This window comes from Dermacentor albipictus, chromosome 5, assembly GCF_038994185.2.
Source record: "Dermacentor albipictus isolate Rhodes 1998 colony chromosome 5, USDA_Dalb.pri_finalv2, whole genome shotgun sequence".
NCBI lineage: Eukaryota > Metazoa > Arthropoda > Arachnida > Ixodida > Ixodidae > Dermacentor > Dermacentor albipictus.
Window position 1 is genome coordinate 32,099,029 of NC_091825.1, and position 13,808 is coordinate 32,112,836.

At 40.8% G+C, this 13,808-nt stretch overlaps 1 protein-coding gene and 1 long non-coding RNA gene across 3 annotated transcripts in view; both read right to left on the reverse strand.

Annotated features, from left to right (window-relative positions):
* LOC135913829 (endothelin-converting enzyme 1-like) overlaps positions 1-13,808 on the reverse strand; it is a 192,283-nt gene that overhangs the window by 52,413 nt on the left and 126,062 nt on the right. The gene's annotated exons all lie outside the window — the stretch shown is intronic.
* LOC139059869 (uncharacterized) lies at positions 1,323-10,644 on the reverse strand. The gene is made up of 3 exons (XR_011514430.1): positions 10,601-10,644; positions 7,828-8,032; positions 1,323-5,145 (listed from the first exon to the last, which is right to left on the reverse strand). It is a non-coding gene; the product is annotated as an uncharacterized lncRNA (long non-coding RNA).

Sequence of the window (13,808 nt, forward strand, 5' to 3'; positions counted from 1 at the left end):
GTAAAACACATTTCTCAAAAGAAATAAATTTTTAAAAATAAATACCTAAATCAAATGTAGAAGCAGACTGACATGACTGTTAATAAGAGCACTCAAAAAAGGCACTTGCTTTCTCTATTTGGGAGCCAGTGGTACTATTACCATGGCACGATTTGCTTGAGCCCACAGCACTCAAATGAGACCTGATATGCAGGGTGGTTATCTTTAAGTTTCATGGAATTTATTAAACACGAACGGTTGCAGCTAACGTAATTCTAGATACAGAGTGCCAAACATTATTTGCATGAGAAATCAAGACACCATAGTCAGCTGATTAAGAAAAACTCAGTTCCTAATAAAGCTTTTCAATATGTAGACGGTAATTTTACAAGGTGTATGCACTTAGAACGAACTTCCAGAATGACACCAGTAACGAGACACATGCCATCAAACTGGCTGTAGAAATGCACTGCTGTAGCACTTACTTTTTTTAACAGAACGCACTGTTATGCATTGAAGCACAAAAGTAACCGGAATGCCCATGTATTTCTCACATTTATGGAAAAATTTCGCAACTGGTGTCATCCTGGAAATTAATTTCAAGTGAATATGTCTTTCAAAATCACTGGCTACAATTTGCAAACTGAAATATGTGCCGTGATGTTATAAGTGAATTAATAAATTTATGAGAATCAGTTTAATGTTTCCATTTCTTGTGCTAGTAATGCCCACCTCTGAATAATCAAGCTAAAGAACAAAAATTATGCTACCTGGCACAGACAACTTAAAGATCTGTAAAACTGAAAAAGGATCACTGTACAATCCTTATTTGTTGCTTGAATGGTATGTGCCAATTTCGGTAAACGTTACATACTTCTGAAACATGGCAATCACAATAAGTGATGCTTATGGGAGCAATTTATTATGCTGCATTCCTCTTGCATGATCCAGTTGTGTTTTCCGCCATGATAACGTTCCTGCGCAGGTCATTCCATATCAAGCGACTTATTCATATTAACTACTTCAGATTTTTATATGGAAAAGAAAAAACAGCTATTAGTGATGTGCTGGAATCAAAGTTACTCCTTGTGAGAGTTCCATTACAATTTTATTCACTGCCACAAAAAAATAACGAAAGAATTCAGAAAAAGATATGGTTTCATGCAAACATGAAAGGCACATTATTGCCATTACCAGAGATCTTTTGTTGCATTTTAAATTTAAGCCGACTTATACCTATTAATTTTTACTCATGTATTTTAGAAAGCAATAAGTTATTTTTACAAAGTTATGTAAAATGCAGTTTTTATTGAACTCTGACAATGGCACAGATGCACTTGCAGGTGTGCGATTCCATGCCGAATCGACCAGCGTTTTTTTGACAGCACACATATAGCTGAAACATTACTATATGTTTACTAGAGTTCAAAACTCGTTACCCACTTTTATTTATTTTTGCCAGATATTTTGTAGCACTTTGGTGACAGTTTAGTTTTCCTGCTCAGCTGAGCTAGAGGACATCAATCAACATTCTTCTTCAAATGCACATTGTATTGATCGAGGCCTTCAAATGGTGTGCGTGGAAATACGGTGAAGTGATGCAACTGCCAAAATAGCCAATTTTTTAAATATTTGAATACTTCAATTGCTTTCGGCACTGGCAAAAATGAGTCAAATTGCAATCCGCTAGTTTTTTTTTTTTCGTAACGAAAATTCACAGGACAGAAATTAAATGCAGAATGGTAGCCCAGGTGACATAGTATAGCAAAAAAATGTGAAGCTTTGAAGGTTCAGCTAATCGCCTGTAAAAAAAAACAAATTTTAATCTTTTGCAAGAAGCTTCATGTTGAAGGAAAAAACAGCTTTCATGGTTGGCCAAAAAGTATGTGATACATTATTGGATAGCTCTACATGTCTGCTATGCATGTGTGAAGTTAAAAAAGGCATTATTTTTAAATGCGAGAAATTCTTTTTTGAAATTTTGTCAGCACCGACTTTTCTCGGATGTGCGTACTGCTTGCCGGCTGGGAATGCAGACCACAAAGCTGGCTTCGTCTCCACACAGATGACAGAGAAGCGGTGTTAGTGTCTGCATTTTATTGCCAAGGGACACATGCTCTAACGCAACGAGGCTTGTGTTTGGTGTGGGCCAGGTAAACCATACAGCCATTGCACATAAAATATCAATACGAGGTCTGTTAGAAAAGTATCCGACCTATGGCTGAAGAAAAAAAAACTGGGATAACTGGAGCGTTGGAAACCTAATCACTCTCAAAGTAGTCTCCTTGGGACTCCAGCCACTTCTCCCAGCGGTGCTGCCATTGTTAGAAGCATTCCGAGAAGGCCTCTTTCCGAATGGAGTTTAGCTCAGCTGTCGTTGCAGCCATAATGTCTTCTCTTGTCTGAAATTGTGCTTCCTACAATGGCCTCTTGGTTTTGGGAAATAGCCAGAAGCCGCAGGCAGCCATATAAGGAGAGCAAGGAGCCTGTCGAACTACAGGAGTCTGGTTTTTCGCCAAAAAAGTCTGAATCAAGTGCGAGAAAAGCATTGTCGTGATGGATGCGCCAATTTCCTGTTGACAACTTTGGTATCTTGCGCCACACAGCATCACATAGGCCATGGAGGACATCCCTGTAGTAGTCTTTAGTGATTTTTTGACCCTGTGGTGCGTACCCATGGTGTACCACACTGCGGGAGTCAAAGAAAGCAGTCAGCAACACTTTAACGTTGATGCGCACTTAGCGGTCTTTGGTTGGTGACGTGGAATGCTTCCACTGTAATGACTGGGATTTGGTTTCCCGGTCATAAACATACATCCAAGACTTGTCACCAGTGATTATGGTGTTCGTGAAGTTGGGGTCACTGTTTGTGGAATCCAGCATGTCTGTGAGACTTCAACACGAAGTTGCTTTTGCTCCACCATGAGCAGCTTGGGAACGAATTTCGGGGCAAATCTCTTCATGGCCAAATCTTCGGTGATAATGGAATGTGGATAAAATGTGCTGATGCCCACCTCTTCCACAATTTCTTGGATAGTCACACAACGGTCCCGCATCACCACAGGGTTCACTTAGGCAATGACCTGGTCATTTCGGCATATTGATGGCCGACTGGAGCGTGGCTCGCTCTCCACCGATGCGTGGTCGTCTTTAAACTGGTTGTACCACTCCTTAATCTGTGTGCTGCTCATAGCGTAGTCACCGAAAGCAGTCTGAATCTTCCGAATGGTTTCCACGTGGCTGTCGCCCAGTTTCTGGCAAAATTTGACGCAGTAGCACTGCTCCAGTCGCTCCGCCATTTTCCTTGCAATAAAAAAACGACGAGAGCACTGTGTACTACCTCATTCAAATGCTGCGTCCCAGCAATTCACGCTATTGGCAGGCGGGAAAAAATTCGTGCATGCGCGAAAAGGTTCAAGGGTGGCTGATGAAAACGCGCTTGTTTCATATTCATCAGGTGTCTGCAAAAAAAAGTCAAATACTTTTCTAACAGACCTCGTACGTATTAATATGTGAGGGAATCCTGCAGTGTTAAAAGATATCTTTCATGCAGTTTACAAAAAGAAATATCGGCTATTATGTAGACAGTAAATCCAGGAAGAGCGCTGATATTGTTCATACAAAGCATTTTAAAGGGCATGTCGCACTGCAATGCAACACAGAGGGAGCAGGACACTTCGTGCCCTGCTCCTTGGAGCCCAATGATGATGCAAGTAGAAAACACCTTCATAATTAAGACTGAAAACCTACAAAAGTGTGAACAAATTCTTGTGGTGTTGTTTGCTACCACTCTTTCAGAGCCAGAACGTGTTCACCTATAAGTCATATTTGCCTTGTTCAGTCTGATGTGGTCAGACACCACTGGCGACCACTTTTTGCATTCATGTTAAAAAATACAAGTTGAGACTGCAGCTGCAGCGCTTGACGTCACCTGCCTTCGCAATGATAAAAAAGGCAGTCAGTTTGTTGAGTAGGTTTTGTGGCTAATTATATTAACAATCTTTCCTTGCTAGCTGACATGGCTTCATATATTTATGCTATATTTATGCTGTATGTGTGATCCACAAATGAACATTAGAGAAAATAATTTATTGCACTTAAAGAATACCTTTTTGTTACTTGTCACATGCATAGCAGACATGTAGGGCTGTGTAACGATGGGCGACATACTTTTGTGCCAACCTCCAAAACTAATTTTTTACCTTCAACACGAAGCTTCTTGCAAAAAATTGGAACTTTCAGTTTTTTTAGCTGATCAACTGAACCTACAAGGCTTGAAATATTTTGCAGCTATCCCAAGTCAACCAGTCTGATTTTATATTTATTTTGTGCCTTCTGTATTTCCCTACATTAGAAGAAAATTCAAACTTTGCAAATTTTGGCAGTCACACAACTTGTCTCTTGACATGAACATCATCTGAATATCTGGATCATACAATTTCCCTTTCAAAAGAAACGTGTATCAGTGCCTTCTAGCTTAGCTGGGCAAGAACAATAAATTTTTGCAAAAATTCAAAAAAATTTTTGCGAAGGAAAATAAATGGGGAGCAAGAGTTCGGAGTTTCAACTATATCTGTGATGGTCAAAAAAACGCTGGTTGGTTGCCCTGGAATGACTCAAGTGTATGTATGAAAGCAAATTTTCTCAAAAATTTTCTCATTGTACCTACTCAAAATCAAGCAAACTTGAAATGCTATGCCACAGTGGAACAGTTCTTGACAAAATTGGGTGGTTTGGCATGAAATGACTTAAGATACTTAAAAAATATATTAATAAGGAAACACTATCCTTACTGGAACCATATCAAAAACTAACATAAAAATGTAGTGAACTATAACAAAGCACAGCACTTGTATTCTGGATTAAGCAATCCAATGTGGGCTTCTCAGGAGACTTGCATAATTAGCATAAATAAAATTAACATAAAAATGTGAAGGCATAGAAAGGCACAACATTTGTATGCTCATTTGAGAAATCCAAATTGAGCCCTTCAGGAGACTAACATAAAACATAAAAATGTCGAGAGTTACAAAAGCACAACACTTGTGTTTTGGTTTGAGCTGTCCAACTTGGGCTCTTGAGAGGCTATTGGTCCCATGCGAGAAGCGAGGCCAGAGTTCTTTACATAGGGCATGTTGGTACCAGGAAACTTGTGACACGTGAAGCCTGCAACAACAAGAAGCCAGAACAAGTTTTAAAAAGCAACTTCTACATGCAAAAGAATGGCATGCAATATGCCCTTGTTATAATGAAATTGATTTATGTATTTGTGTTGCTTAATTCCAACTTTCCACGGGTACAGCTTTGCAGCATGACCATTTAAATTGATTCTGTGTGGCACGGGACTCCACTAAGTGTCAAATGCAGGAAAGGGCAAAGAGGAACAAAACACTGTAGCAAAATAACTTTACGAATATCCTCAATGTCGAAGATGTGAACTTTGCTTGCTGAGAAACAAAATGGTGAAAAAAATTCATGTTGTTCATAAATAAACCTGAACTGACAATTAAATTATTTCTTGTAACTTTCATAATTAAAATGTGCAGCATTTAACTGTGCTTTTCCATGCTCCAAATACAATACTGTCATGTCACTACAATTGAGTGTAGCTTCATTTGAAGTTAGGTTTCCTGAGTTCACATGCAATCGGAATGTACTTCTTGCCTTACAATGACTTAGGACTTTCTACATTAAAGAAGACACTGCTTACAGCAAAGTATGTTTTCTGCCTCAACGACTGAATTACTGTTATAATGAGGATTCCATGTAGTTGTGCACCAAGCTGCTTAGCATGAAACATGCAGAATGTGACAGATACGAAGAAATGCTGTCTTTTAAGTGCCATATGCCATAGGACTGACTTCTTTAACGCTTTTAGGGTTTACTGCCGTACATCTGTGGCTGTGACGGAACGTTCTGAAAAAATTTGCCTTTTCAGAACAAAGTGTTGCCTAGCATCCCACTGGAGGTGCTGCAACCTTCTGACGCTTCTAGAAAATATTCTTAAAGTGCTGTCGCTCCATGGGTTTCTCAAAAACTGATTTTCACTTAGCTCCTTGGAGTCTGTCATTGCAGTAATTTGGGAGTGTTTCCACAAGTTTTTGTAAGTTTCATTACACAAAAAAATTATGCTGCTTTATCCTGCATAAAAAAATAAAACATCTAAAACTGCAAATACTGAAATGGTATTGCCACTTCATCGTTATTTAAAAATATTATTTACCACTTCATTTTCTCGGAACGTCACTCTGAAGAACTTAAATCTGCAATAAAAATATTAAGGGTGCACGAAAAGTGATTTTTGAGGCTGACCCGAATAATGCTAGAAGCAAATCAAATAACGGATAGCTTCTGAATAATGAACAGCCGATATCACAATTAATGTAAGATGAGGCTCACAACCTAGTATTATTAATGATTGCAAGTTTCTGTCATTGTTATGTTATGAAGAGCTGTTTATTAAAAGCACAAATGGAGCAGCAAAAGGTTTCTTCACATGCACAGGACTCTTCAGTAAGCATAAATGATTGCTGTACAGCCTCTAAAGTACAGCTACTTAAGTAATGTAGCCTGGTCTGCTATTCTTACAAGTTCTTACGTTTTATGTCTATACTATGTTATTGGACGTGACAATTTACCGTACTTTGGCTCAAATTTCATGTTTTATTGGTGTTTCGAAATATTAGAATACTCACATTTACAAATAGTGACCATTCAAAGACTAAATTGAATAGGACACTATTCAATTCGAAAGTTTTGAGCATTTGCAAACCACAAAAAATATTAACTCCTAAATTAGAGAGGCATATTTCTCCCCAAAATGTGACCCTCAACTGGCTAAACAAGAGCGACAGAAAAGCCCATTCATTTTTTGATTATTTTAAGCCCATAATCTACTTGGCAATGGTTCATAATAACCCTGTTAACAGGTAGGTGAAGTAAGGAAGCAGGAATCAATTCTAACAATTTCAGAATGGGAGTAGTGGACATGTCCGATGGACTGTAAGAAGCTTTATACATTAGGCCCCAAGAGCCTATTTTCAATTTATTGAAGTATATGGGGAAAAGCCACATAAATATTTTTTTCATATCTTAGAATACAAAGTGATAAAGTGTGCATTAATAAATACGAGTCATAGGTTAAGTGCTTAGAATGAGTAAGCGCCCACTAAACGTAGTACTGTTGACAGCAATGCTTGCAACTCTGTCCATGTTGTTTCTTTGATTGAAACAACCAAAAGAAAATTGCCACACCACTCAGGTTCCCTCTGCTAAACGGCTGCTGTCTGGCATCACATGGACCTCCTTCAATATAGGAGCAACCTTAATTCGATGTGGTCTGTTAAAATTGGTGAATCTACTGTTTCACATCTCAGAACTTGGAGAGCTGTTTTGATTTCTGCAATTTCGTGAACGTGCTCCTGCTCGAGCTCAGCAGTAACCACACTTGAGCATAGCTTCTCCGCAATTCGTGTATTAGAATAACACTTTCAGGCTAATTAAACATGTCCTCCATGCCAATAGATTTGGAGCGTGCTTCACAGACAACTATTCCTTGCAATGAGAGCCATGCAGCACTGCTAGTGCGCCAATGCAGCTCATGTTATGTGGTGGAGCCACTAAAAACTTTCAGCAGTGAAGGCAGCTTTCAAATTTTAGAAGCATTTGTGTATGGCGGCATTACGCACTTATGATCATATGAACAGTCATTCCAAATAGTAGGCTATCGTAGCACACAACTGCACACACGGGCTACTTGAAAGTCATTTGTTATGCCAATGGCAAGTTCATAATTTTAGAAAAAATGTGAATGTAAAAATGCAACCAGAAAGGATATATGGTACTTGCCTATAACAGCACTGACCCTGGTGGGGTCAAGAGCCTTTTTTGCCCCTTGGTGTTATTTCCAAAGGCCAAATGGCCCATGAGCTCCTCCTCTGTGAACACATGGTGAAGCAAGGCCCTTGCAAACTTTCCTGGTCCACCATGGCAGGCCATGGTAAGCTGTGCCAGGATAACCTTCTCAATGTGCACTCCTTCAACCTATGTGAACCTGCACGTTTAAGTAAATGTTAGCAAAACAGTTTTAAGCCTTTCAAGCACATTCACACAACAGCCCTACTGCAAACAAATTACAAAAGTACCTGTTGCAAATCTAGAATGCTAAACTTGACTTCTTACAAGCTTCTTATGCTGTCTGGATGCCACGTTTCAGAAAAACAATCCAGCACAAACAAGAATAATAACCCAAAGTATCCAAACATCTAGTACTTGAAAAAGGGGAGTACCAGCGAAACACAAATGACACGCACACAAGGAAACGGCATTAGACACGGACTCCCTGTCTAACGCCTCTTCCGTGTGTGCGCGTCCTTTGTTTTGCTGGTACCCCCCTTTTTCAAGTTCATCATGCACCAACTGGCCCAAGAGCTTGAGCTAATGCACATCTAGTACTATTTATTGTGATTACCATTCTTAGGATACTTCATATTTTCAGGTCTCTATTTTCCCATCCATTTGTGTCAATAGGTAGCCCATGGTCTAATGGGGAGATTGGGCTGCTATGTTGAGGGAAGAGTTCAAAATCAACCGTCAGAACAGCTTGGGTGACTGGTTATGCGACCCTGGGCATACGCCACTTTTCAATGAATCTCTTTCCCGCTATCTTGGGCAACTGCTGCTGCTTGTGTTGGCAAGCAGCATTAGGAGCTCGAAGAGGGACATGATTGTCGATCATTACTAAGATTACTACTACACATCATGTTCACTTGCTGTGCTCCAGATGTAATATGTGAGATTCCACTCCACTGTATGAAATGTACATAAGTTGCAAGGACAGTATGTGCCAACCACCACCTCAATTAAATTAATCGACTCGCAAAGCACAGGCTGCACAAGATCACGGAGTGAACTCAGAAGTTCGTGGACAGTCAGTTGATGTCCATGTCAGGGACTTCTAGGGAGACTCAGTCATTTCCTCGATGTGCATCATCGTGCCGTCACACATTGTATTACAATTCTGTCTGTCTTGTTGTACCACCGTTCTAATAGTCATCACGTATCACCACAATTCAATATATAAATAGACACTTATATCTACTGTTTATTTAATCTTTATGGAGAATACTTTGAGCATGAGTTTTTGCAGAGATCATGAATTGTACAGCTTAAAGGAGCACTAAAGAAAAATTAAATTAATTAAATTCTGGCATTTTAAGTGCCAAAATGACAATCTGATGTTTAGGCACGCCATAGTGGGGAACTCTGGACTAATTTTTACTAAATTAGGCTGCAAGGTACCTGGGCAGTTTTGTATTTACCCTCCATCAAAATGCGGTTGTTTGATCCTATGACCTCGTGCTTAGCGGAGCTGTGCCAACACCCCTAAGCAACTACGGCATGAAAGCACTAAAGAGAAAAATTATTTTAGATGTATCTGTACATGACCTTCCTACAGTTCAAGAGATTCACTCATACCGTGACAAGAGGCTGAGTAAACTGTAAAAGCAGCAAGAGGAAAGATTGGTGGCAGTGCTGCCTTGAAGTTACCACACCCGCTTGCTGTGACGTCATGGATTTAGATGATGTCTGTTCAGGTGTAGCAATTTTTTTTACAAATAAAGATGTTCTTCATCATATTCCAAAAACCCAAATAAAAAGCGTCAGGAACATTTACAGAACCAATACAACCAAAGTATGAAAAAATACTTGGAATCCATGATGTGACAATGAGGTGTCAGCACGAAGATTTTGGGGCGATACTCAGAAAATTAAACTTTGAGCTTTATTTTCTCTAATAATCAAGCAACTACCAAGAAATTTACAGAAGTAGTTATTTAAGACGATGCTTTATTTAAAATTCATTTAGGGTGTCATTAGTGTCCCCTTAATACAAAACAAGGAATGCACTTGGCTGCGTAATAGGTTAACATGCATCACTGGGTCTCATTAAGGCAGGATTATCAGTATAGCAAAGGGCATGCACTGGCTGCTCCAGAGGGGAGCCCTTCCACTTCCCCTCAACCTCCCAATTTCCAATTTATGAGCAGTGATGCAATTTCTGTATCTTAACAAGACATAACGCCAAGATAGAGCATGTGGTGACCGGCACTTCGCACCATCCAGCTCGGCATCAATCTTTTTGGAATTTGGCCCTTGAAGTGCAGAAAGCCCCGATCACTGCTCGTTCTTCAGCCAACTTTCTCGAAGGGTGCTGCTGTTCTGGTTTGATACATCTAGCAGTGCACTGCTGTATGACATAGGCCATTATAGCTTCGTTCTGGTAAAACTATAAAGATGTTCACTCATGTAGACCACTAATGTCCACACTAAGTTTCATATCAGGCATATACACTGAAAAAGACACATTCTGCGTTTAATATGTTCACAAGTGACACTGAATTCACTCCCAGTCCCGGTGCAGTTGTTACGTCTTTCAGCTGAGTGCTTAAAGGCACCATGTCTCCTAATGAAGGCACTCTGCACCAATTGATCACTGGAGCAAATGCCTAGCAGTTGCATCAGTAATGTTGTTTTTTTTCCTGCTTCCTGCATTACATTTTCACGGCATCACTGTATTTGATCATGGTGACGCTACAGAATGGATGACCAAAGAATTCACCTTTAGCGTGCCAGCTGGGGCATCTCCCAGCTCACTTTGAATCTGAAAAAAGATGTCAGTATTAAAACGTGAAGCCACGATGCAGCAAAAGCGACAATCAAAAGAGCTACATGGACCATTAGGCTGACATAAATGGACGGATACAAATGACTAGTCATCGAATACACGAAAGTGTGGCCGCTCTTGCCAATGGCAGTGTGAGCTTGTCAAATAATTTATTTCACATTCCTCTACTTATTTTAAAAAGTATTTCCACGCATCTACTTAACTGTTATGGCCACATATTAAAGGCAGCTCCTTCATATAAAGCCCCAGTGTTACATTCTTTTACTCCGCGTCTACCTGATGCTACTGAAGTTTTGCTTACACTCAAAGAAAGAATTTCACGGACCTGCTCTTTCGACAAAAAACATTATTCCAAGCTTGTGGCAAAGCGTCGTCATTTAGTTCACAACGATGCGCTCCCCTTTCAATCTGCTCACTGTGTAGTGCTCGGATACAAAGCAAAAATGGCTTTTCGACATAACTAGCTACTTCTATGGTCACAAGAAACAATGCTAATTATTGATGTTTATGTTGCCGATAACATATACATGCCGCCTCGAAACACAGTGGGACGACAAGGCAGATATGCCAGGCATTTATCTCGTTCCTTTACTGATTTTAAAACTTTGTTACATCCATCAGTTACTAAAGTGCGAAAAGCTGAAATTTCACGCTGTTACATTTCTTTAATGTTCTATCCCAGTAAAGTAGGACCTGGAGTGCCATGAAATCTGCCTTTCCGTGAATGCAGAGCACCTACGCGAAGCCGTTTGGGCAAAGCACTCGATGGCACCGAACGGAGAAGATAAAAAAAGAAAGTTGAATGCGCGCTAACAGGTGGAAAACAAAACACACGCGGTTGGCAAGGCGTATAAATCGGTGATTTCGCAGCACTCTGTGGCATCACCCCTATTGTATGTCACGTATCGCATAGAATCGCGTGTACACACTCGAAAATTTTTATTATTGCGAGACAGCCTCCTCTGTGTTTTCCGGTCGCGCGAACGTCGGCCGCACGGCGTGACAGATAGTGGCGTTGAAGCACCGCGGTGTCACTCGATCCTGAAGGGAACAGCGCAACAGAATACATTTTCGCTGATCCCACCGCCCCCCCCCCCCCTTTGTTGCCACAGCTCACTCACACGCCTTGTACTAGCGTGGCGCAAACGAGATATCTTCGATTACAGTACAGATCGGATGGTTTCACGTCGCATTGTTATGCGCTCATTAATAAGGCTAACTCAATCGGTGCTCGAACACCGTATCAGAAATCATGGCGTACAACAGCCCTGTTTTAGCTGGCACCACATAGCTGCCTTACGTCACCACAAGCGGAGAGTAAAGTTATACCAGGACAAAGCTCCACGTTATATATCACAAATCTAGTGCTGTACAACCAATTCTCGCAACGGAAGGATAGTGCTAGGAATGAAAACTAGAAAAGAGGCGCGCGGAAAACACGCACAGGCGCTGAACTCATTTCCGGGCTCCCGTACACCGCTTCGCAATGGACGAACAAGGGGAATTCGAAACATCAACTCACCTTTGATGACGCTGAGTCGGAGGCGATCATGGCGATCTTCGAGGCAGCAAGCCCATAAAAAGCGAGCAACACGCAGGAATATTCCAAAGATGTCACAACGAAGCACACAAAGAACGCAGAAAAGCAGGAAGCTTTCAAGCGAACAGCGTAAACGAACTCGCCGGAATGTTCCAAGCATCAACACCGCAAACGCGCAATCATACATGTACACTCATACAAATACACGCTTATATTATCATAAATTGTACTATTTGATAACAAATTCTGTGATGTCATGTTATTACAGAACAATTGTTGCGCTTTGCATGTGTATGAAAGTTTTTTGCTTCACTTCTTTGATGAACTACTTTCTTTAGCGCAGTAACGCGGTGCACCGGCCGGAGCTAATGGAGTGCGCGGGAAAAGGCGCCAAATTCAAACGTCGCAAACGCCGTGCTAATTTGTGCGCGCACAGTTTTCGTCGTTTGGATTTTAAAAAAAAGTAATGCGTGCCGCAACCATGCGAACTGAACTATTGACCAGAAAAGTACAGAAACGTCGCTGTTTGTGCTTCTTATTTCGACGTCACAGCAAACTGCAGGCGGTCTGTCGTCCCATTCTTTTAAACATTTGTGTGTGTGCTTCTGCGCTGTGCGATTTGTCACCGAGAACGTATAGCAGCGCAGATTCTGCTTGGTGGCCGAGCAGATTCCCAACACATTCGCCAGCACCCCGTCTACGTCACAGAAAAGAATGTGGCCTCCATGTGAAATATGAGCACGATGACATACATATCAGCCAAGCTTTTCGATTCGTTCTGTAGCGTGCTAACGGGTAACATCTAAGCGATACGCACTCTGTAAAAACGATGTTCACTCCTTTATCCGCCGCACCCGCCGTGGTGGCATAGTGGCCTGAGGTGTTGCGCTAATAACCCGAGTGCTTGGGATCTAATGCCGGCCGGGGCGGCTGCATTTCGATGGAGGTGAAATGCAAGAACGTCCGTGTACTGTGCGTTCGGTGCAGGTTAAAGGACCCTAGATGGTGAAAATAAATATGGAGTTTCTTACTACGGTGCGGCTCATAATCAAAGCGTGGATCTGGCACGTCAAACCCCAGACTTGAATTTTGTTATCTCCGCCACCTTGACCATATTTAACATGGAGGCATGCAATGCCGTTTCCTAACACACAGCCAGGGCAGCTGCCCCCTTATAATGGACGCCGATGGAAATGCAGGTTGCGTCCAATCATCGGTTGTTTGTCACTGCTAGTAGGGACGTTTGTCTTCTCAAACTGCATATATATATATATATATATATATATATATATATATATATATATATATATATATATATATATATATATATATATATATATGCCGGGTGTTTCTTCCTGCTAACTTTAGGCCGAGTGTAAACTCTATGCATTCTATGACGACGCGACTAAATGCATGTTGCTCCCTTTGGTATGAAGCGTGTCGCGCTATTTCTGTGTTTTGCTTAATTAGCTAATTAGTAAAGGATAATTAACCAACTTCTGAAGCAAGGAAGTTAGGAAAAAAATTCAAATTAGAAAGTTGCAGAGCAGTTGGCAACACGTACGAATAAACCGTTTATGTCTTTGTATGTGTTAAGCATTA